At 36.6% G+C, this 22,538-nt stretch overlaps 1 pseudogene; it reads left to right on the forward strand.

The window, feature by feature from the left end:
- The first annotated feature begins 21,287 nt into the window (after window positions 1–21,287).
- LOC140694350 (olfactory receptor 5G3-like) lies at window positions 21,288–22,104 on the forward strand (annotated as a pseudogene).
- Window positions 22,105–22,538: the final 434 nt, after the last annotated feature.

The following is a 22,538-nucleotide window of genomic DNA, read 5'->3' on the forward strand; positions in this document are numbered from 1 at the left end:
TGAAATCTACTCCTGGTGAAGATGTTATGAAGATTGTTGAAATGACCAAAATAATTTAGAATATTACATAAACTTGATAAAATGGCAGTAGGGTTTGAGAGAATTGAGTCCAGATTTGAAAAGTTTTACTGTGGATAGAGTGCTATCAAACAGCATTTCACATTAGACAGAAATCACTTGTAAAAGCAAGAGCCAATTGATGCAGCAAACTTCACTGCTTAATTTTCAGAAATTACCACAGCCACCCCAGCTTCCAGCAACCACCGCCCTGGTCAGTCAGCAGCCACCAACATGGAGGCAAGACCCTCCACCAGCAGAAAGATTACAGCTCACTGTCAGCTCAGTGGGTGATTAGCATTTTTTAACAATAAAGTATTTTTTGTTTAAGGTATGTATATTTTTTAGACATAATGCTATTGTGCACTTAACAGGCTAGAGTATATTATAACTATACCTTTATATATACTAGGAAACCCCAAAACTCCTGTGACTTGCTCTGTTGTGACATTGGCTTCATAATGGTAGTCTGGAATTGAGCCTGCAGTGTTTCCAAGGTATGCCTGTACTTGCATTGTCTTTGTGGCATGCCTCATAGTCATGCAAAATTAAAAAGAAAAAAGAACATTTCAAACACTGCTTATGGATAAAGGCTATTTAGGAATCAAACATTTGGACACATGTATTACATTTGAAGTCATGGCTCATCCCCCATTATTCTCCGAGTATTCTGCAGGAGTACTTGGGGAGTGGGGGCATGTCTATACTCTAAAACTGCTTTCATCATTTCAGTGAAAGACCAAATGACAACAAAAGAGGGGAGTATTTTGTTTAAGCGCTCTCTCACAAGTTAAAGGACATCTCATCTATAGAGATCTCATCAGGCTTACAACAGATCTTTAAATTAGGAAATTTAATGTCAGCTGACATGGACTGTGGAGAGGTTAATGGAGTTCAAGTATTTAATATTCTGAGTTTGGGTAAATATGGAAATGTTTTATTATGCACACCTCAACCGCTCTTTGGTTTTTAAAGCTGGGGTCCCTCAACTAGTTATAGCACCAGCCTTTCTCTCTCTCTCTCTTTATTTCCTGCTTTTTCTTTTGTCTTCTTTTCTTTCTTTCGCTGTTGTCCTTTGAGCAAGCCAAGCAGTAAGTTCTCCATGTTTCTGATTTCCCCAAAATAAATGAAGGTAAATTCTTATTCCATTCTCAGTCATGATCTGTGAATAGAGGGGGATGTCTAAAGACCTGTTTTAAAAATCCGAGGAGCAAGTCTATGAATAAAAAAAGGAATTGAAACTTGCCAACTAGAGAATTTGTCTACTAGAGTGTTTCCAAATGGATTCTGTAGGAGTAGTCACTAGAGATGGTCCTTGAAGAAAGGTTTCTGTGATTAAGTTTGAAGAAACACTGTGTACCATAATAGTGGCCTATTGATGATTCATAATGCACCATAATATGTTAAAGATTCTGAGACATCTTACAAGAAAGAAACTTGTGATAGCTTGTTTATCTTTTGTTTCTTAAACTTCTTGGACCGTGGAATTCTTTTTTTATTTCTCATATCTGTTGTATGAGTAATGCTGCCCTCTAGAGGCATATATATATATATATATATATATATATATATATATATATATATATATATATATATATATTTTTTTTTCTGGTTGGAGGGAGAAAACTTTCTTAAATGTTATCTGTCTAACATGAGAAAAAGGACAAATCTCATAAACTAAATTCCAGAAATTTAATGTAATTGTATATTTTTCATTTTTTAAAGTTTTCTTTTAAAAAATCTGATACAAGAAAAATATATAAAGCAACGGCGAGAAGAGAAACCAGTAAGACCTACTGGTACCATCTAAGTAAGAGCTGGTTAACATTTTCAAATCAGGAGTTCTTCGAAAAAATAAATAGAGCTCTATCTCTAATGTCCAAATGCCTTTAGTTGGTTCTCCCAATTTTGAAGGAATACATTATTTTTCTACATATATTTTCCTTTTCTACAAATTTACCTAAATGATTTTTATAAAGCTGATACTACATAGAAGCCAAAATTGGAGAGACGGTACTCACACAAACTTCACACATTTGTTTTATTTTACGAACACTTACATAGAGCTTACATACTACAGTGTGATACTGGCACAGAACGGAGGTAGAAATTAACAAAACAAAACAGTGTCTAGGAAAGGATCCATATAAAATGGAGTTTTACATGCAACACATTTGGCAATTGAAATAGTGAGGAATGGCAGATCATGCAAAATATTTGGGGATAAATGATTAGGAAAAGTCCATAATGAAAATATTAATTTAAAACAAGTACAATTTCTAAAATAAAGAAAATATAAGACAAAAGAGAGCAAGAAGATGAGCACATGACTGTAAAGAAATGGAAATGGTGCAAGCATAAAAATATGCTCAGCTGCAGTCACCAGACACTGCAAATTAACCCAACCAGATACCAGCATCCTATCAAATTAGCAAAAAACAAACAAACAAAAAAAACAAGTGATAATCAATGCTCAGAAAGTTCAAAAGAAACAGGTAATTTTATCTCTCCTGGAGGGACTACTGGTACAGCTTTACAGGAGGACAATCTATTAATATAAAAATAAACATATACTACAAACTGGTGGTTCCATTTCTCAGTGTCTACCCTAGAGAAATAGTTTTTTCTTTTACAAATTGCACTGCAGCAATTTGTGAGAGAAAAATGGAAAAATCTAAATATATATCACCAAGAAATACATATGTATATAATCTTGGAAATATATCCCTCCACTGTGAAATATTTTGCAATGATTCAAAGGAGATATACATGTATAATATATATAGAGAGAGACAGGGAAACACAATCAAGACATTAAGTGGGAAAAAATAAGTTCAAGAACATACATTCTTCCTATTACTCATGTAAAATTGGAAAAGAAAATGATTCCTACATATTCCACATAGACCCATATACACACACACACACATACAGACATATACAGACAGACGTACATAAATGTGTTGGAAAAGCACTGGTAGGAAAACTGACAAGCAATCATTATCTGCAGGAAAGAATCCTTGACTGGTAGAAGGCAGACGAGGAATATATCAATATATTCCTTTATTATTTTTTTCTGCAACATTTAATTAGGAATGTTTGCAAATACATAGAAAGGTTAGAAGAAATGTAAGTGAACATCCATAAACCCACCTAGATTCTACAGTAGCCTACTGTATTTATCTTATATCTATTTACCATCTGTTTTTAATGCATTTCATGTTGCAGATGTCCATACACTTTACCCCTAAACACTCCATGCATATTAACTAAAATTGAGAAAGCAAATTATATTCAGTGAAATACACAAACCTCCAGTGTACCATTACTTGAGTTCAACCTATATGATCCAAGCCACTATCAAGATAGAGAACATTACCATCACCCTATAAATCTCTCTCATGTCCCTGCCTAGTCAATCCCCACACCCACCATCCTAAAGGCAGACATCATTTTGAGCTTTTTTTAAGCACAGATAAGTATTGCTTGTTTTATAATTTCATAAAAATGAAACTATATAGTAATGTTCTCATAAAATAGTGAAATGCTAGTTTACATATTGTTTATGGCCACTTTCAAGCTACAAATAGCAGAGTCGAGGAGCTGCAACACTCTATTGCTAACAAAGCCTAAAATACTATCTGGTCCTTTAAAGAAAACAGTTTGCAGCCTCCTGGTCAAAAGCATTTATATAGGCTTTTTCATTCCAAACTGATACCTGAAACTATCTTATGCAACCTTTTCCTTATAGAGGAAACTAAGACCAAGAGATTTTAAATGACTTATCTAAGCTTAGGTGGAAACGTAGAACTCAAATTTAGGTCTGTATTCTGAGTCCTAGTCGGATCATCTTCTCAATATACCGGTAAATTTCTACAACTTATCAAGTAAAAATATATATGTCCACAGGCTCACTTTGACTCTCATGCCCTATCTGTAAACTTCAAAATGAGTTAGAAGTTTAGAGGAACAGAATCATGGTGAGCTAAGGGAAATTTCGCCTTTATGAACAAGTTTTTCCACAAAGAAGACTTTCACAGTGTGGAGCTAAACCAATGAATCCACAGTACTCTCAACTTACAAACAGGTGGATCACAGGTGGAAACTGATTAACTGACAATTTCTTCATCAATAGAATAGCAAGTGCTTATTATGTGCTGGGTGCTGTAGGGATATAAATTCCTGCCGTGAGAACATCCAGTGAGTAGGAGCAGTGCACAGAAGAAAACTATCATCCAATGTACAAAGTTTTAGGTGTTAGAGGTGATAAGTGTGGTATTATTTTCATCTGGGCATGCCAGAGAATGCTTATGATGGAGCTGGAACTGAAGAGTTTATGATGTAGAGGATGAAGGGTTTGGGAGAGGGAATGAACAGGGCACTCCAGACCAGCGGGCCTCAGATACACCTATCTGGCTGTGACAGGAGGTATACCAGGAATATGGTGTAAAATGGCAGGTTATGAGGTTGGAAACATAGCCAATATGTAATGCACCCAGAATGCCAGGCTATCTGGAACTTACGTAAACATTCTGAAAGCAGCGGGAATACAAATAGTTTTGGGGTACACGGAAGTAGCATGAGCAAAACTACAGCCTTAGAAATAATCTGAGAAATACTGGTTTAGGTCTGTCAGCCGTGGGAGGCTGGAGAGGGGTGCGAGGAGGTGAGCTGCCCAAGTGGAAAAATGCACAAGGAGCTGACATAATGCGTGAGGAGCTGACATGGAGCAAAACAGCAGTTTATTGCAGTACAAGCGGGTGAAGCGCGTTCTCGGGCGTATGCACGTGTCCTTTTATTATGCCCGCGCGTGCGTATTGTTCATAATACTTTCTCATGCTACTGGCACATGTGTACATTTACTTCCCACCTCACACACATGCAAGTTATTGTGAACCTTGGTCCCATGGCCTACTCACTTAAGACTGTCGACAAGGTCACAACAATTCCAAATGATTCTTGGATCTTTCTAGAGGTGCACCTGTATTTAAGAGCCCACAGTCTCCAGTCAAAAAACACTGCACTATTTTTAAACAGCAGATAATAGCTGAAAGCCAAGGGTCTATTTAAACTTGGAACAATTTTGAAAGAAAGTTTCAAAAGATCTTCATCTGGTGCTGAAGTTTTACAATCAGAGATTTCACATGAAAAGGCACTGCCAGGTCCTGATAAAGAGGGGCAGAACTGGTAGGAATGTTAAGGGCCATGCAATTTGCAACAGGTGGTTAGCATTGCAGAGCTAGAAAGACAAGCACCCGAGGCTCCCTGTGAATGTGCACCTTCACGAGGCACTGGAGGAAGGGGTCAGATGGAAGAGTGGTGAGCAGGTCAGAGGAAATTCATTCCTGAACCGACGGTGGTAGTGTGTGCAGCATAGAGATATTCAGGAGATGTTATGGGAAATAAAACTGGCATGATCTGGCCAGGTTCAGAGCCCAGATGACAGCAGTGATAGTGACAGTCTTCAAAAACTCCAAATACAGGAGCAACTCAGAACTTCAGTGAAGGGAGGGGAAAGAGCCCTGCTCAATCAGTTGACGTATAAGGTACCTGAGTTATCCAAGCCTCACTCTCAGGTTTATGGGATATGCAAGAAGCAACTGCAATCTGAGATGATAACCAAGAAGTAAAATTTGTCAATAATCTTTGCAATTGTTTTAAGATGAAGATGATGAGAAGACAAGGTCCAAAAGAGCACCTGGGAAATACATATTCAGGAAACAAGAGAACCAGGAAAGGAATGGCTAGAGAAGTGTGGAGTGGGGGTAAAAGCCGCTTTTTATGTGCCAGATACTGCCAGCCAGTCAGAAACCGCCAAAAGAAATGTACCTCATTCTGTACACAAGGGCCAATTCCTTACCATGGCATTAGCAAAATACTAAGAGGAGATCACAAATAAGAGCCAGCTCCACAAATGTCTCAGTAACAAAGTTCAACAGATATGGGGAGGTTGTTAGGTTAGAGAATTCTTTTCAAACATATTATTAGCTAACAGCACCCTGTAGGGAGAGGATGAGACTGTTAAATTAACCTCCATTGAGTCTGAGGGCAGGTAAGTTAAAAAATAATTAGAAGCCTGTATGAAGTTCTCATAAGAGCCATTTAAGCAGCTGAATAGGGCAATAAAGCAGGACACAGCGGAGCTGGGTAACAGCTCCAGTTCTGTTACCCTAATCAGACACACCACCCAGGCATGTTAAGCTCAGCTGAGGCTCCCATGAGAAAGCAAAGGGGAGGCTTCTTCTGAACACTGAACTATGAAAACCCATTCGTGCTGTACTCAAAAAAAGAAAGGAAAATGCCCAAACACTGGGTGAACCTTTATGCTATTAAATGCCAATACCATCAAAGACATTAAAAATAATGTTGTAGAAGACTAATTACAGCTAATTAGAACTGAGGACATTTCATAGTACTGCTCACTTATCCAACCAATTTTTATTACATCCCTACTAAGTGCCAGGCCCCAGACTAAGTGTTAGGAAGTTGTGAATAAGAAGTTTATGTCTAGTAAACAGGCAACAATAATACAATTTTGAAGTGACAAAAGCTATGCTGGAAAAAGGTATCACAGGGTACATTGAAGCACTTGACCCAGTCTTAAGGAGGTCAAAGAGGAGTTCAAAAACATTTCCCAGAGATCAGGCTCTGAAAGCTGATGTCTGAGTAGCCAGGCCAAGGTGAAGGAAGGAGATGCTCAGAAGCTAGGAAACCAGCCCAGAATGGGTGGGAGAGATCTATGTAGGACAGTAAGGTGACAAGAGAGAAATACACCAACGTGGTTGCAAAAAGTTTGTAGGTCATGCTTAAAGCCCCAGGGGAGAGTAAAGTTTGACATGAAGAGGTGCCTATAAAACATCCAGTTGAAAATTTCTGACAGGCAGTTAGAAGAATATAAAAAAGCCTTAGGGACTAGAGATGCAGATTTGGATCCCAACATAGAGACAGTAACTAAAGCCACAAGAACACCAAAGTTCTAGTAGGAAGTGCGGACAGTCTCCACACTGAGAGGTGATGGAGAGGCCCAGGGAGACTCCCAATGCATCAACCTGCCAGAAGGTGGCTGAGGGAAAAAAATCATTCCCCTTACACATTAAGTGATAAGACTAGGAATCTAGCTGAATATACATACATATATATATATATTTTTTCTTCTCCTTGACTTTTTTTTTTTTGGTCAATTAAGCTTCTCTAAAATTATACCGTTACAATTTGTCAATTTCTCATGATCAGCATAATGTTTCAGTCATACATATACACAAATATATTCATTTCACATTTTTTATTATAGATTACTACAAGATATTGAGTATATTTCCCTGTGCTATACAGAAGAAATTTGTTTTTTTAATCTATTTTTATATATAGTAGTTAATGTTTGCATATCTCAAACTCTCAATTTGTCCCTCCCCATCCCCTTTCCCCCAGAAACCATAAGATTGTTTACTATCTCTGCAAGTCTCTTTCTGTCTTGAAGATGAGTCCATCAGTGTCTTTTTTCTTTTTTTAGATTCCACATATGAGTGATATTATATGGTATTTTTCTTTCTCATTCTGACTTCCTTTACTTAGACTGATGATCTCCAAGTCCATCCATGTTGCTGCAAATGACATTATTTTATTCTTTTATATGGCTGAGTAGTATTTCATTATATAAATATACCACAGCTTGTTTATCCAGTTATCTTTTGATGGACGTTTTAGGTTGGTTATAGTAAATAGTGCTGCTATGAATATTGGGGTGCATGTGTCTTTTTGAATTAGAGTTCCCTCCAGATGTATGCCCAGGAGTGGGATTGCTGGGTCATAAGTTAGGCCTGTTTTAAGTTTTATAAGGAATCTCCATACTGCTTTTCATAATAGCTACAACAAACTACATTCCCACCAGCACTGTAGGAGGGGTCCCTTTTTCCCACAATCTCTCCAGCATTTATCATTTGTGGACTTTTGAATGATGACCATTCTGATTGGTGTGAGGTGATGCCTCATTGTAGTTTTAATTTGCATTTCTCTGATAATTAGCGATACTGAGCATTTCTTCATGTGCCTATTGGCCATTTGTTTGCTTTCATGGGAGAATTACTTGTTTAGGTCTTCTGCCCATTTTTGGATAGGACTGTTTGTTTTTTTGTTATTAAGTTGTATCACCTTTTTTTTTTTTTAATATCCTGGGAATTAAGCCCTTGTCAGTTTGATCATTTGCAAATATTTTCTCCTATTCTATAGGTTGTCATGTTGTTTTGTGTATTGTTTTCTTTGCTGTGCAAAGATTATAAGTTCAATTAGGTCTCATTTGTTTATTTTTACTTTTATTTCTATTGTCTGGGTTTACTGCCTTAGGAGAACATTGCTAAGATTTATTACACAGAATGTTTTGCCTATGTTTTCTTCTAGGAGATTTTTTTTTTAAATTGAAGTACAGTTAGTTTACAATGTTGTGTCAATTTCTGGTATACAGCATATTGCTTCAGTCTAGCTGTATACTTAAAAAATTTATTTATACATTAAAAAATTGCATATAGAAAAATGTTAACAGTGATTATTCTAAGTGATTAAAGATTACAGGTTTTACTTCAAAATAAATGTAATAAATGCATAACTAGAAAATAATAAATTTATTTTTGAAAGTTAAAATGTTTTCTCTTCTATTACAAAAACAATGTTAAATGGTCCTTAAACAAACATGATGATAAATCATGGTAAAGTTGTTACTAAAGACGGGAGGGTTTTTAAACTTCTTTGAATACAACTAATTTAATTCAAAAATCAACTTCAAAGAAATCAAATTATTTCAAGAGTGAAAGGAGGAGCTCTTTAACATAGTAAAGCACATACTACAGTTATTGCAAAGGTACTGGAAGGCCACACACACACACACACTCTCTCCCTCCCTTCCACTAGCAGTAAAGGAAGTGCTGCCCCCTGCTGGAGGACGGCTCAGTAAGCCTATGCGGCTGCCACTGCCAAGCCCACCACTGACCTTCATTTCCAGCCTGCACACAGGGTAAGGCAAGTCCTGTTACTTTCCCAACAGCGCACATTTTTGCCAAGTGTCTCCAATATGTCACCCCACAGGACAAAGAACATCCTAGAAAACTGGGAAAATACACACATTTGCCTTCTCCTCTACAGTCAGACACCCAAGATAAGATGGAGTCTGATCTCCAAGACAGATACCATTATCTGAGGTATGACCTAGAAAGGGAGAAGGTGACTGAAAATAAATGGCACTTCATGGACCCATAATAAAAGAGATGCACATGAACAAAATGGAGATGTTAATAGTTTTGTTCCAGAATTCTGACCTTGCTTGGAACCAGTAACTTGAGTTTTTAGTTAATATTAACATAAAGGGTCTATTGACAGATAACCCTAAGATAATGACAAATGGTCGTCACTAAATGACACCATGTCATGACATAGTTTGAAAAGTAAAGAAAAGCTCTGTCCATAGAGAGAATTGAAAGGCCGAGGGTTCTATTACTGAGTGAGTGAATTTTGATAGATCAGATCTGTGGGTTCAATGTTCACATCTATGAAATGAAGGCACAAGATTAGTTTAGTAACTTTCAAGCTTTTTTTTTTTACTGTGAGTCATAGTAAGAGATACATTTTACAGCAGGGTATCTGAATACACAAAACACAGGTAAGTTTCATGGAACAACATTATCTCTTAAACTTAAGAACAATAATGTTCATGGAAAGAGAGACAAATGAGATTAAAGCAATTGAACATTTAAGCAGAAGGGAGATGATTAAAAGAGCAAGATTCTGGAGGAGACATGGGGTAGACAAAATCAAAAGGACTGATATTAGTCTTGGGATTGATAGGGATCACTTTTTTCTTCACAGACAGGAAAGACTGAAGGAGGAATCAAGAAACAAAAGCCTTTTGAGATTGAGAGGTAGAAAACTGACAGAAGCCTAGTTCTGAAATCTTCAGTCATCTCAATGAGGAGAGTAAAACACTTACTGAGCAGTGTAAGCTCTAGTTGTTAAATAAACATTTTATTTTATGCGGGACTGTTTAATTTTTATTCCTATTTTGTTTTATCACAGTGGAAATTTAATAACTTTCAATATTGATAACTTTTAGTAACTTACTTTACCAGAGTTAAAATTTGATTAGGATTTGACATTTTTAAAGGATTAGTGATGTCTTAGACACATTACAGAGAAAGGTTTAAATGAAGAAGCCAACTTAGTAAAGTCTATTCTCTGTGGCCAATATTGGTAAATATTGTTTTCTCCTTAATATTTTGACATTTTCATAAGGAAAATAATCTCAAGTATGCTACCTATAGACTACTTCTAAGGGAAAAACCTGTATTATTATTGTAATGAATGTCATCTTCCTTGTGGAAGTAAAAAAAAATTTAAACTGACTCAAAATATTTGTTTTTTTAATATATAGTATATACTAGAATTTACATTTAATTTAGCATAATTGTGAGAATTTTGAGATCATATATTCTACTTCTATTAATATAATCTGTATTTTAAAATGTTATTTTCTATTTTTTGTTTATTTCAAATATTTCACTCCAACTCTTTCTTATTTCTTAAAGTAAAAATAAAAATGGGCAATGATTTGCTTTGACAAAATAATTCTTAAGTGTTTAGTAGAAATAAAGTTTATTTAACCTCTCAGTTTAGATTGGTTTTACTCTGTAACAGAAAATACTGAAGAACTTAGACTAGGTCTGAATAAAGCTGGTGCTGAAACTGAGTTTTCTACAATACCATAATGCAGGCAGTTCTCTTGTAAAACAACATATGTGTCTCTGGAAAAAACCTAAAGTTCTGCAAAATCATACCCTAAAAATACAGACAAGCCACTCAGAACTATGTAGCTTTGTAATCTCTGTACTAGCAAAACTGGTAAGAGTTCTCATAAAATTCTAGTATAGCTGAACATTTGCACCCAATATCAGTTAGGCTTCTCCTTTGAAATGTAGGCCCACGAGGGCATTCAATTCTGTTAAAGATAAATTGTCAAAATTAAAATTTCTGATCCAGGATGTAGCCTTTCTTCTTTAGATACTACTCTCTCTTTTTTTTCTTTTTTTGAGTAAACATGGGGAAACATTTTCATGGTTTATTTGTGTTCACAGCTCAGCCAGGTAGTCTAACATTGTAGAAATCCTAGTAGTTCTTGAATCCATTAACTGGAAAATCTGCATGGAGTACAAGCAGATGGCTAGGCTCTCATGAGGACCCTCATGCAGACGGCGTGATGTAAGTCTGTAGCAGGTGGGCTGTATGCGGTGAGGCTGACTCGATTTCCTGAGGACCTCGACACCTTTGGTGGGGGGAGGATTTGTCTGAAGGCCACAAACCTTAAAATATGCTGTGTTCATCCTCACAAACCCCCAAATAGCAATGGGTCTTTTACTTCTATAAACCTCCATCATTCCCATACTGATGATGTAAAGGTGAACTTCATGTTAAGCACTTGGGGTCTATACTTGTACCAGAAGCATCCCTGGCAGGTCATTTCTAACTGGGACGGTGGAGGCTGCAGGTTAACCACAAATTCATGCAGCAGAAACTCTTAGTTGGAGCAGTGAACCTCTTAGGGCTGGAATTGGGGCGGGGACAGAGGCTCTTTGTGAGACTCCTGCTACGTTTGCCACTTAGATAGATCAATGATGCCTTTTTATTTTAATGCAGATTTGTTTTTAACATCTTTCTCATATGTTAATAGGCATTCATACATCTTTTGTGAACATTTTGCTTTTGAAAAAAAATTTGTCAATTCTTCAAAGAAAGGAGCTGGCTTTTTCACATTTAATGACAGCCTATCAAATTCAAATTCAAAGTGCATATTCTCCTTCTGTCCTCTCATTTTCTGGCCCTTACAACTTCCAGGAGCCACTCAGCTTTCTGTTTTGGAAGAGTTTCCTTTTCCTCTCCCCTGTCCCATCTCTGACTTCTTTGCCCTATGCTGCTTCTGTCTGGTCCCCGCCTTCTCTGTGATGAGTTGCTCACAGGGTGTCTAATCTCTGGGCCCAGCTCCCTGGAAAGGGGAGTTCATCCTCCACTCTTTTTTTCCCCCCAAGGCTATATTCATACCACTTCTGAGCTTTATTTTATATTTGCAAATAGGCTACGAATAAATGCTTTGCCTGGGCTGTGGAGCTGAGGAGAGAAGGTTGTATACCTAGATTCTATGACACATCACAGACTATTAAATCCCCCTTTCCTCTGCTAGACTGTGAAATCTGAAGACAGCACTCCTTTCTTTTTCATTTGCGTAAATTCCACCAACTCTTGGCAAGTCTTATAGAAACAGGTACTTATTAAATGCATAATCAAATAAATCAATGAATTAAGAAATAGCTGTTTAGTAGAAAAGAGTTCTTTCATTTTGAAGAGTTACTGAGTGTTGACTGGCTGGTAACATACCTCCCAGGTGTGTTTGCATTCCAAATCTATCAGGTGATAAAGCCTTAAGCTTACAAAGTGATGCTGTTGAAATCATGCATATCAGACATTGCCAGATGGTAGGCGAGTCAGGTGATCAGGTGTTTGTATATATTCCTAAGTGGGGGCTTTCACAGAGACTTAAAATGATGCCACACAGATTATTGTGACCATGGATCCACTTTGGAAGCTGGAAAGGTCAGTGAACTTTCATCTAGTTTAAGTTGGGGTTAATTCTACCCTGAATAAAATATCAATATTATTTTTATTGAGGTCATTTAACACAACACCAATGTCCCTTACTGTCAGCCTGGAAGCTTGCCACCCAAGGGTTACATGATCATGAGTCATATTGCTTGTGTGAGACCTGTATTTCCTTATTTGTAAAGTAAGAAGTTGAATTCTGTAATCTCTGGAATGCCCTTCAGCTAAATATTTCATGTGGCCATGGACAAATAAATTACCCAAATACACTTGACTAGAAGGCAAGTGCTTTGTGTGAAATCAGTGAAATAATCACCTTTCACTGTCTTGACAAATGAAAGAAAGAAGGTGTGGCATGGAGGATTAACAAGTCACCTTTGAATTGGGAAAAAAGTGTGATTTGCCAGATTTTTGGAGGTCAATTTGTTTGGCCTAAAACTGTATTACACCAAATCATCCAACTGTCTGATTGCCCATATGACTGGGAAAGAGACTACATGGCAGGTTACTGGCCATCATCAAGTCTAGGATGAGGTCAGGTGACCATTTCTTTCCATCTCTGCAGGACAAATGTGAGTGTGTGTGTAAGTAAGCTGAACATTCACCAAAGTGGACTTGTGAGTATTTGAACGTTGTCCATGTATGTGAAATGTCATGAGAGGAAGCTGAGCAACTGCCCAAAGATCTTACAAAAATATTTGCTTTGGACAGATCTAGTCCAGGACCTAGTTAGGTTGTCAAGTAGAGAATCTTGATGTCAAGGGTAATTGGATTGATGGGTTCTGACTTGAACCAACGGATGATATCTGAAAGTCTCCACAAAACTAAAGCAGAGCTCTTATGATTGCAGCACCAGGCATGTGGTTTCCACGGACAGCAAAACCCACACGGCCTCATTCGTTCAGATTCCCTGGAGAATGGCTACATATGTGTGTGGAGGGTGCCATACACCACTTTGAAACTTGCTTGTTGGATATGGAAATGAGTAAGGGAGTTGTGGCTAAAATTCGAATGTTCAGTGGCATCTGGTTGAGCTGCCATAAGAATGATATTCCAATTTCTTACCTCATATAATACATGTGGGTAGGAACTTTCACCCTTAGCCTCTCTTTTTTGAGTGGTTTCTTTCTTCTTTGCTTTCTTTCTTTCTTTCTTTCTTTCTTTCTTTCTTTCTTTCTTTCTTTTTTTGTGCTTGCATTACTGGCAAATCTCTTCTAATGGGTATACTCTGTCTTTAGAAAGGCAATAATTTAATCTTATTTTTGTCCAATGAAACAGGATAGATCTTTCAAAAGTGACTTTGGATTTTTTTGTTGTTGTTCTCAATTATTTTCCACTCACAGTTTTATTCTCATAATAGACAATTCTTTTTATTAAAAAAAATTATTTTTGGAGAGGAAGATCTGTGGACATAAGGTAATTTTTTTCACTTGATAAATACTAGGAATAAATTCTTAATTTAATGACTCCATTAATTGAACATGAATTATTAAATTATTAATAGCTAAATCTCAGATGCAGTGATGCTCCCTAATTTCTTAAAAAGTGGTTTTTGCTTTTGGCAAATCAGTTAATTAACTATAAGGATATCAGGAACAAACCATTTTGAGACATTCTGCTTTGAGTTGGTAGCAGAGTTCCTAATTAGGGATCTCTGAAGCTTACACAGGCACAGGAGACACTGTGGTGTGGTCAGGATACTGATGCTTGAGTTTGGATATTCTGTTGTTTTTGAATAGGGAGAGGAAAAACATTTGAAGAGACTGGAAATCAGTTCCGCTGACCTCTTTGCATGTGGATATACTGCCACCTGTTGGTCATTTCTTGTCATTGACCAGCTTTTGAAGGCTGATTCAGTGGATTATTTTTTGTTGTTGTTGAAGGGTAATTAATCTACGATACCACATGAGTTTCAGGTAGACAACATAGTGATTTGACATTTAAATACATTACTAGATGATGACCACACTATTTCAAATTACCGTCTGTTGCCATACAAGTTACAGTGTTATAGTGACTGTATCCCCAATGCTGTGCTTTACAGCCCCATCATTTATTTATTTTATAACCAGAAGCATGTACCTCTTAATACCCTCCACCTGTTTCACCCAACCGATGAACCATGAGTTTGTTCTCTGTATCTGTGAGTCTGTTCCTGTTTTGGTATGTTTGTTTGTTTGTTTGTTCGTTTCTAGGTTCAATATATATTGAAATCATGCAATATTTGTCTTTCTCTGTTTGGCTTATTACATTCATATTTAAAGTAGGATTCTGTTGGGGTCATATTGTTGAGGTTGCTTTATTCACAATAAAAAATTTTACCTTTTGATTGGGCTATTTAGAGCATTTATAGAGTGATAATTGGTATGCTTGGGCTTAAATCTGTTGTCTTGCTTTTTGTTTTCTTTTTGTCTGTTCTTTATTAGTTTTTGCCTCATCTTCCTTATTTCCTTGTATCAGTCTTTAGTTGAAATCTGTGCCTGGGGAATGTTCATTTTTTTGGCACATCTTGGTGGTGGTGGAGAAGTAGAGGAAAGACAAATCCTGAAATAAAGAAATGCAGGTGGTGGCAGTGAAATTTGGCTGGTTTGTATGGAAATGTTAAGGGTGGGGCACAAACGGAGTCGGCCATGCTAACCAGTGTACAAGTGGGAAGCAGAGTGTGTCCTACACTTTCTGTAGTGCCTGAAATTTATCTCAGATGTGACTTTGAAACCTTCTTGCTGGCTAAAAAATGTAGAAACATTCTAAAGGTGTGGCAGGAGTGCCCAGTAAGTCATAAAGGCCCATTTTAAATTTTGCCCCAATTTAGGAGAAACTACAAATATGTCTCGAATAAACAGCTGGAAATATTAGGATACGGTCTAGTTTCATTTATCATGTCACTGGCGTCAGCTTTATAACTGCTACTTGGCTGTGTACCAGGGAGTAGATACTGGACACAAAAGGGCTTACATAGCAAAGAATTAAAGATGGTGATGTGACATGGGACATCAAGAATTAGAAGGTCTGCAAGCTAGGACCTCTGAGTCTACTGACACCTGCATCATACCTGTTGAAATGCACCTGCACTTTCCAGAAAAGTAAACTTCTTGTTTTATGTCTGGTCACTTACATGTTCCATTTATTTTTGATAACACTATAGGAAGAAAGTAAAATTTTTAGTTTTAGAGGTGAAGACATAAGTAAATATTAGATTTGGAAGTAATTTCTTAGTCAGATCATAATACAATGCATATTATTTTTCACTCTGTTTTTTTTTCAGTTAATAAATAATATGAATATCTAACTCTTCATCTGATTAAATATTCCTTTCAACATAATTTTCAGTGTTTTTTTACACTTTTAAAGTATGATTGCATGTAGTACAAAATTTAAAGTACATACTACCAAATGTAAATAAACGTTGTTTCCCATCTACTCCAAACATTCTTAAGAAGATATTTAAATTTTTTAAATTGAAGTACTGTCAATTTATAATGTGTGTTCATTTCTTGTGTACAATAGTGATTCAGTTATGCATATATATATTCCTTTTCATATCCGTTTTCATTATGTGCTGTTATAAGATGTTGTGTAGAGTTCCTTGTGCTGTACAGTAGGACCTTGTTGCTGATCTAATTTGTGTATAGTGGTCTCTGCAAACCCTAAACTCCCAGTTTATGTCTCCATTCTCCCCTCCTTTTTCCACCCTGGTGACTATAAATTTGTTTTCTATGTCTGTGAGTCTGTCTCTGTCTTGTAAATAACCTCATTTGTGTACTGTTTTTAAAGATGTCCCATAAAAATGATATATGGTATTTATCTTTCTCTTTCTAGCTTGCTTCACTTACTATGATGATCTCTAGTCCCATCCCTATTGGTGCAAATACCATTATTTTTTCTTTTTTAATGACTGATAGTATTCTGTTGTATATGTGTGTGTGTGTGTGTGTGTGTGTGTGTGTGTATACATATACACACCACTTTTTATCCAGTCATCGGTTGATGGACATTTAGGTTACTTCCATGTCTTGGCTATTGTAAATAGTGCTGTTATGAACATTGGGGTGCAGATGTCTTTTCAAATTAGAGTTCCCTGAGATATATGCCCAGGAGTGGGATTGCTGGACATAGGATAAATCTATTTTCAGCTTTTTAAGGAATCTCCATCCTGTTTTCCATAACAGCTGCATCAAACTACATTCCCACCAACAGGGTAGGAGGGTCCCCCTTTCTCCACACCCTCTCCAGCATTTCTCATTTGTGGATTTTTTTAAAGATAACCATTCTGACCTGTGTGAGGTGATGCCTCACGGTAGTTTTGATTTGCATTTCTCTGATAATTAGTGATACTGAGCAGTTTTTCATGTGCATGTTGGCCATTTGTATGTCTTCACTGCAGAAATGTCTATTTAGATCTTCTGCTGAATTTTGATTGTGTTGTTTGTCTCTTGGTTATTGAGTTGTATGAGCTCTTTGTATACTCTGGAAGTTAAGGCCTTGTCAGTCACATCATTTGTAAATATTTTCTTCCATTCTGTAAATTGTACTTTCATTTTGTTTATGGTCTCCTTTGCTGTGCAGAGGCTTACACATTTAGTCTTGTCTCTTGTTCAGTCTTTAAGCCATTTTGAGTTTTGTGTGTGTGTGTGTATGGTGTGAGAGAGTGTTCTAGTTTTATTGATTTGCAGGCAGCTGTTCTGCCTGTGTTTTCCTCTAGGAATCTTATAGTGTCCGGTCTTTCTCACATTTAGGTCTTTAACCCACTTTGAGTGTTCGTATATGGCATTAGAGAATGTTCTAATTTCACTCTTTTATAGGTAGCTGTCCGGCTTTCCCAGCACCACTTACTGAAGAGACTGTCTTTTCTTCATCATATATTCTTGTTTCCTGTGTTGTAGATTAATTAACTATAAGTGCATGGTTTTATTTCTGGACTTCTGTTCCATTGAGCTACGTGTCTGTTTTTGTGCCAGTTAGATACTGTTTTGATTACTGTAGCTTTGCAGTATAGTTTTCAGTCAGGGCGTGTGATTCCTCCAGCTCTGGTCTTCTTTCTCTAGATTGTTTTGGCTATTTGGCATCTTTTGTGTTTCCATACAAATTAAAAAAATTTTTCATTCCTGTTCTGTAAAAAATGTCATTGGTAATTTTACAGGAATTGCACTGAATCTGCTTATTGCCTTGGGTAGTATGGCCATTTCAACAATATTAATTCTTCCAGTCAAGAGCATGGGATATCTTCCCATTTCTTTAAATCATCTTTAATTTTCTTAATATTTTATAGTTCTCTGCTTATAAGTCTTTTACCTCCTTGGTCAGGTTTGTTCCTAAGTATTTTATTTTTCATGTGGAGTCTTTAGTGTTTTGCATAGTAACATGTTACCTGCCTATAGTTTTGTTAATGGAATCCTTCTTCCTGTTATTTTCTGTATTTCTTTTTTTGTAGATTTAATGAAGTGCTATTTTTAAAAATCTGTTTTTGTTGTTTTCTCATTGCTTTTAAGTGGTTTTAAGACAAATAACAGGTATAAATACTTTTTTCCTGACATCTTTAATCAAAAGTAGATAGCATAATTTTATCTACTAAATATGAACCACTATGAATTACACAGGTTTTGGGGATTTGTTTTCCACTAATTCAACAAATATGTACACAACACCAATTATTGATGAACTTTCGAGACAGATACTTAAAAGGGGTTAAAAATGAGCTAGCAATGAAGTGTTATGGGGGTTGACAGAATGAGTTATCAGATCTTCTTGATGGGATAAACAGATCTTCTTGATGGGATTTTTTGCTTTGAGATAAGAAAATGCTACTTTGAATTGATGTTTTCTTTTTTATCAGATACTGTCTAATTTTGGAGATAAAAAGAATGAGGCACAGAGAGATTTAAAAATTTGCTCAAAGTGACACAGCCAGTAAGTGATGAAATTAAGGTTTGCAGGCAATGTGGATCCAGAAACTAGGCAGCAAACTACATCCTCCCAGTTGGTGCTGGGTTCTCAATGCATCACTCCCCACTCATAGGAAAGAGAGCTCTCTTTTGTTGGTGGAGGATCCTAAAGTGGGAAGAACCATGTTGTTTTCTTAGCAGTCTTCTCTTTGAGAAAAGATACAGTTGGTAAATAACACTTGGTCCAAATGCCACTGAGACAATGTTAACTTTGTCCCTCTAGGGATAAGCTCTTGAGCTTTTAGTTCTTTGGGGACCTGGCTCTAAATCTTTGAAAACTCCAAAAGAAAAATTCCCTTATTCTGTACAACAGGTGAATCAATGTGCAGGTCAAAGAGTATCCCTTTACTGCCAAGATGTTCAAGATGAGGGCTTTGCCTTCTTTGCCAAGTACCTAGAAAATCTAAGAAATATTCTTTAAAAAGTTTGCCACCGTGAGGGAAGTTGAAAATTCCGTCCTTATTTCTAGAAAATGGTTATTTCCCTTGAAGCAATTAATGGAGATACACAAAGGATATCCTTAGAGAAGTGAGGACATTGCATTTTGGATACTGAAGTTTTTGAAATATGATGGAGAAGCAGCAGGATGAGTTTGCACTTTAGGAATGTAATATCCCCCTCCCCAGCCCAGGTTCTCTAAAGACAGCAGACTGGCATTTTGTTCACATCCTTATGAGAGTAAGTAACTGGTCTATACGGTGATTTTTTTCTGAACTGATTTTCTTGTTTATTTCTTTTTGAGATAGAGATACTGTGATGTCCATAAAGAATTATAAGGTCAAAGAATGTTAGCTATGAAAGTAACATAGAGATAATCCTGCATTTTTAAAAATAGAAGACTGAAAATGACTTACATTTAAATAAATAAATAGTGGTTTAACGAAAGACCAGAAGCAGTCTGTACAACCCCCTACCTCCACACAACTATACTGCCATATTTGGATGGGTAAAAAGGAAAACATTCATGCAATGGATAAGGCTTCATATCTAAGCCTAGAATTTTCTTTGTGCTTAAAATATACTCCATGTAGCACTAAGCAAATGATCATGATAATGATAAATATCATACATCAAATAGATATATTCACTATTTTCTCATAGACTGAGCTCCACATATAATTATTGTATAATTCAAGAGTGGTATATTGATTTACATTTTTTAAATTGAAGTATAGTTATTTACAGTGTTTCAGGTGTACAGCAATGTGATTCAGTTTCATATATGCTCTCCTTTTACAGATCCTTTCTATTATAGGCAATTACAAGGTATTGAATACAGTACTCTGTGCTGTACGGCAGATCCTTGTGGTTTATCTCTTTTATAGATAGTAGTGTGTATCTGTTGATCCCAAATTCCTAATTTAATTCCTCCTCCCATTTCCCCCTTTGGTAACTATCAGTTTGTTTTCTGTATCTGTGAGTTTATTTCTGCCTTATAAATAAGTTAATTTGTATCATTTTTCAGTCTCCAGATATAAGGGATACCATAAGATATTTGTCTTTGTCTGACTTAAGAGTAATATATTGCTTCTATTTTACTGAAAGAAGACATTAATTTCAGCGGTAATAAGTGTTGTTTGAAAGTGTCTTTTCACAAAAAATATCCTACAGAGTGATCTTCCCTTAGGAATTTAAAACAGTTGATTTTTTTCTTCCTTGCTAGTGAGTCAGAAATAACATATTCTTGAATGTGTTCTCTGCATAAGCTGTTATGCATTTGACATTTTACATATATTATTACTATAATTGATATTGCCTGACAGATTTCAGGATAAGTGCCCTAAAAGTAGTTTATATGAAATATGGGTAATCACATAAAGTAATTCCATGTGATTTTTGGTGCAAAGGGTGCTTCGTTTTGTATACAATTTCCATGACGTGTTGCTGTCCAACATTTACCAGATCACTTCATCTTACAGGCACAGCCTCCCCATTCCCTCTATGGCATCATATCACTTTATATGAGTAACCTCTGTCATTTGTGTGTGTTATCATTTCCACATCTTTTTACAACTGGGAGTAGGGAACAGACTGAAAAACACACATGTGAATTGTGTCTTAATAGTATTACAATGGTACTGATCATTCTGTAAGATCAAGAACTCCCCTGGTTAGTCTTTCCCAGATGTCATACATTAAGATCTGAATATCATTAGTTTTACAGTATTCCCAGTATTTTCCAATGTTTTATTTTTTAATCCCATCATACAGTAAGATGAAACTTGGGAAGCAGTTCATGTACAAGCTTATAACTTGAAGGAGTTTTAGATAATAGAGTTGGACTCTTGATGAGAGAGAGCAGAGGTCAAGGGTGAATATCCAAGTTGACACAGGATCTTTGCATCAACTGTCCTGACCTAGTATCTAGGAATATTATCTTCCAGTTTGATATTATTTCAATACTTTTCTGTAACAAGTCTGTTAAAGATGTTCTGTTATTGAATAATATATTATTTGTTACTCTTATTGATATATTTTTAAATAATAAAATGTTTCTCTTTCTTATTAACAAATTACAGATGACCAATGGAAGATAAGAAATAGACAGCAGTGATTGAATTCCTTTTCTTGGGCCTCACAGATCATCTCCACCTGCAGATTGTCCTCTTTGTTAGTTTTCTCTTTATCTGTCTTGTCACCCTGGGGAGTAATTTGGGGATGATCACTCTCATATGGATCGATCCCAGACTCCACACACCTGTGTATTTCTTTCTCAGCCACTTGTCCTTTGTAGACACATTTTCCTCTTCTTCCATTATCCCCAAGATGCAGTGTGATATCTTTGTAGAAAAAAAAGACATCTCTTTCATAGGTTGTGCTGCACAGATGTGGTTCTTTGGTCTTTTTGTGGAAACTGAGTGTTTGCTCTTGGCTTCCATGGCATATGATCAATATTTGGCCATCTGCAAGCCCTTGCTGTACACCCTCATTATGTCCCAGAAGGTCTGTGTGCAGCTGGTTCTGGGCCCTTATGCTGTGGGTCTTCTAAGCACCATGACATACACAATTCATCTTTTTGCTTACCATTCTGTGGTCCAAATATCATCAATCACTTTTTCTGTGATATTTCAGCACTGCTTTCCCTAGCATGTGCAGACACCTGGATCAGTAAGTTGGTGTTTTTCATCTTTGTGGGAGCCATAGGAGTTCTCAGTGGCCTGATCATCATGGTCTCCTATGTTTGCATCCTGGTGGCCATGCTGAGGATCCAGACTGCTGATGGGAGGAGGAAAGCCTTCTCTACTCTCACCTGGCAGCTGTCTCTATCCTCTATAGGACTCGTTTCTTTATTTATGTCTGACCTAGCTCAAGTTCCTCCCCAGATATGAATAAAGTGATTTCTCTGTTTTATATTGTGGTAGCCCCCATGTTGAACCCACTCATCTACAGCTTGAGGAACAAAGAGGTGAAAGATGCATTCAGTAGGAAGTTTGAAAGGAAAAAAGAATTTTTAGTAGATAAAATAGAATTCTAATTGTGCTGCACCACTCTTGTTAATTCAGTTATGTGTGGTCAAGAGAAGACAGTACTGAGAATGAGACATTCCCCTTAGTTCCTGGGTCTGCTGTTTTCAAGGTCATTCATATACTAGACATATTGTTTATATTGTTCTTCTTCAGTCTGCTCCTTTGCAAAATGTTGGGGAATATAAAACATTTTACATACATGTTGAAAGTAGAAATGTAAGTGATGCCAGAAGAAAGTCCAGGAGAACATTTGTATCTTCTTACAGGTGAGAAGACATTTTATTCCAGCCCAGAAAAGCAAACATTGTAAGAGAAAGATCAACAAAGTCCATCCGTAAAGGTTTGATAGACCTTGATAAAAGCTGAACTATGGAAAGTGAGAGAACAACTGTAGAACAAGTGACTCACAATGAGTTAGTGTCCCAACAGGAAAGCGTTGGAA

The sequence above is a fragment of the Vicugna pacos genome, unplaced genomic scaffold, assembly GCF_048564905.1.
Source record: "Vicugna pacos unplaced genomic scaffold, VicPac4 scaffold_21, whole genome shotgun sequence".
Lineage (NCBI taxonomy): Eukaryota > Metazoa > Chordata > Mammalia > Artiodactyla > Camelidae > Vicugna > Vicugna pacos.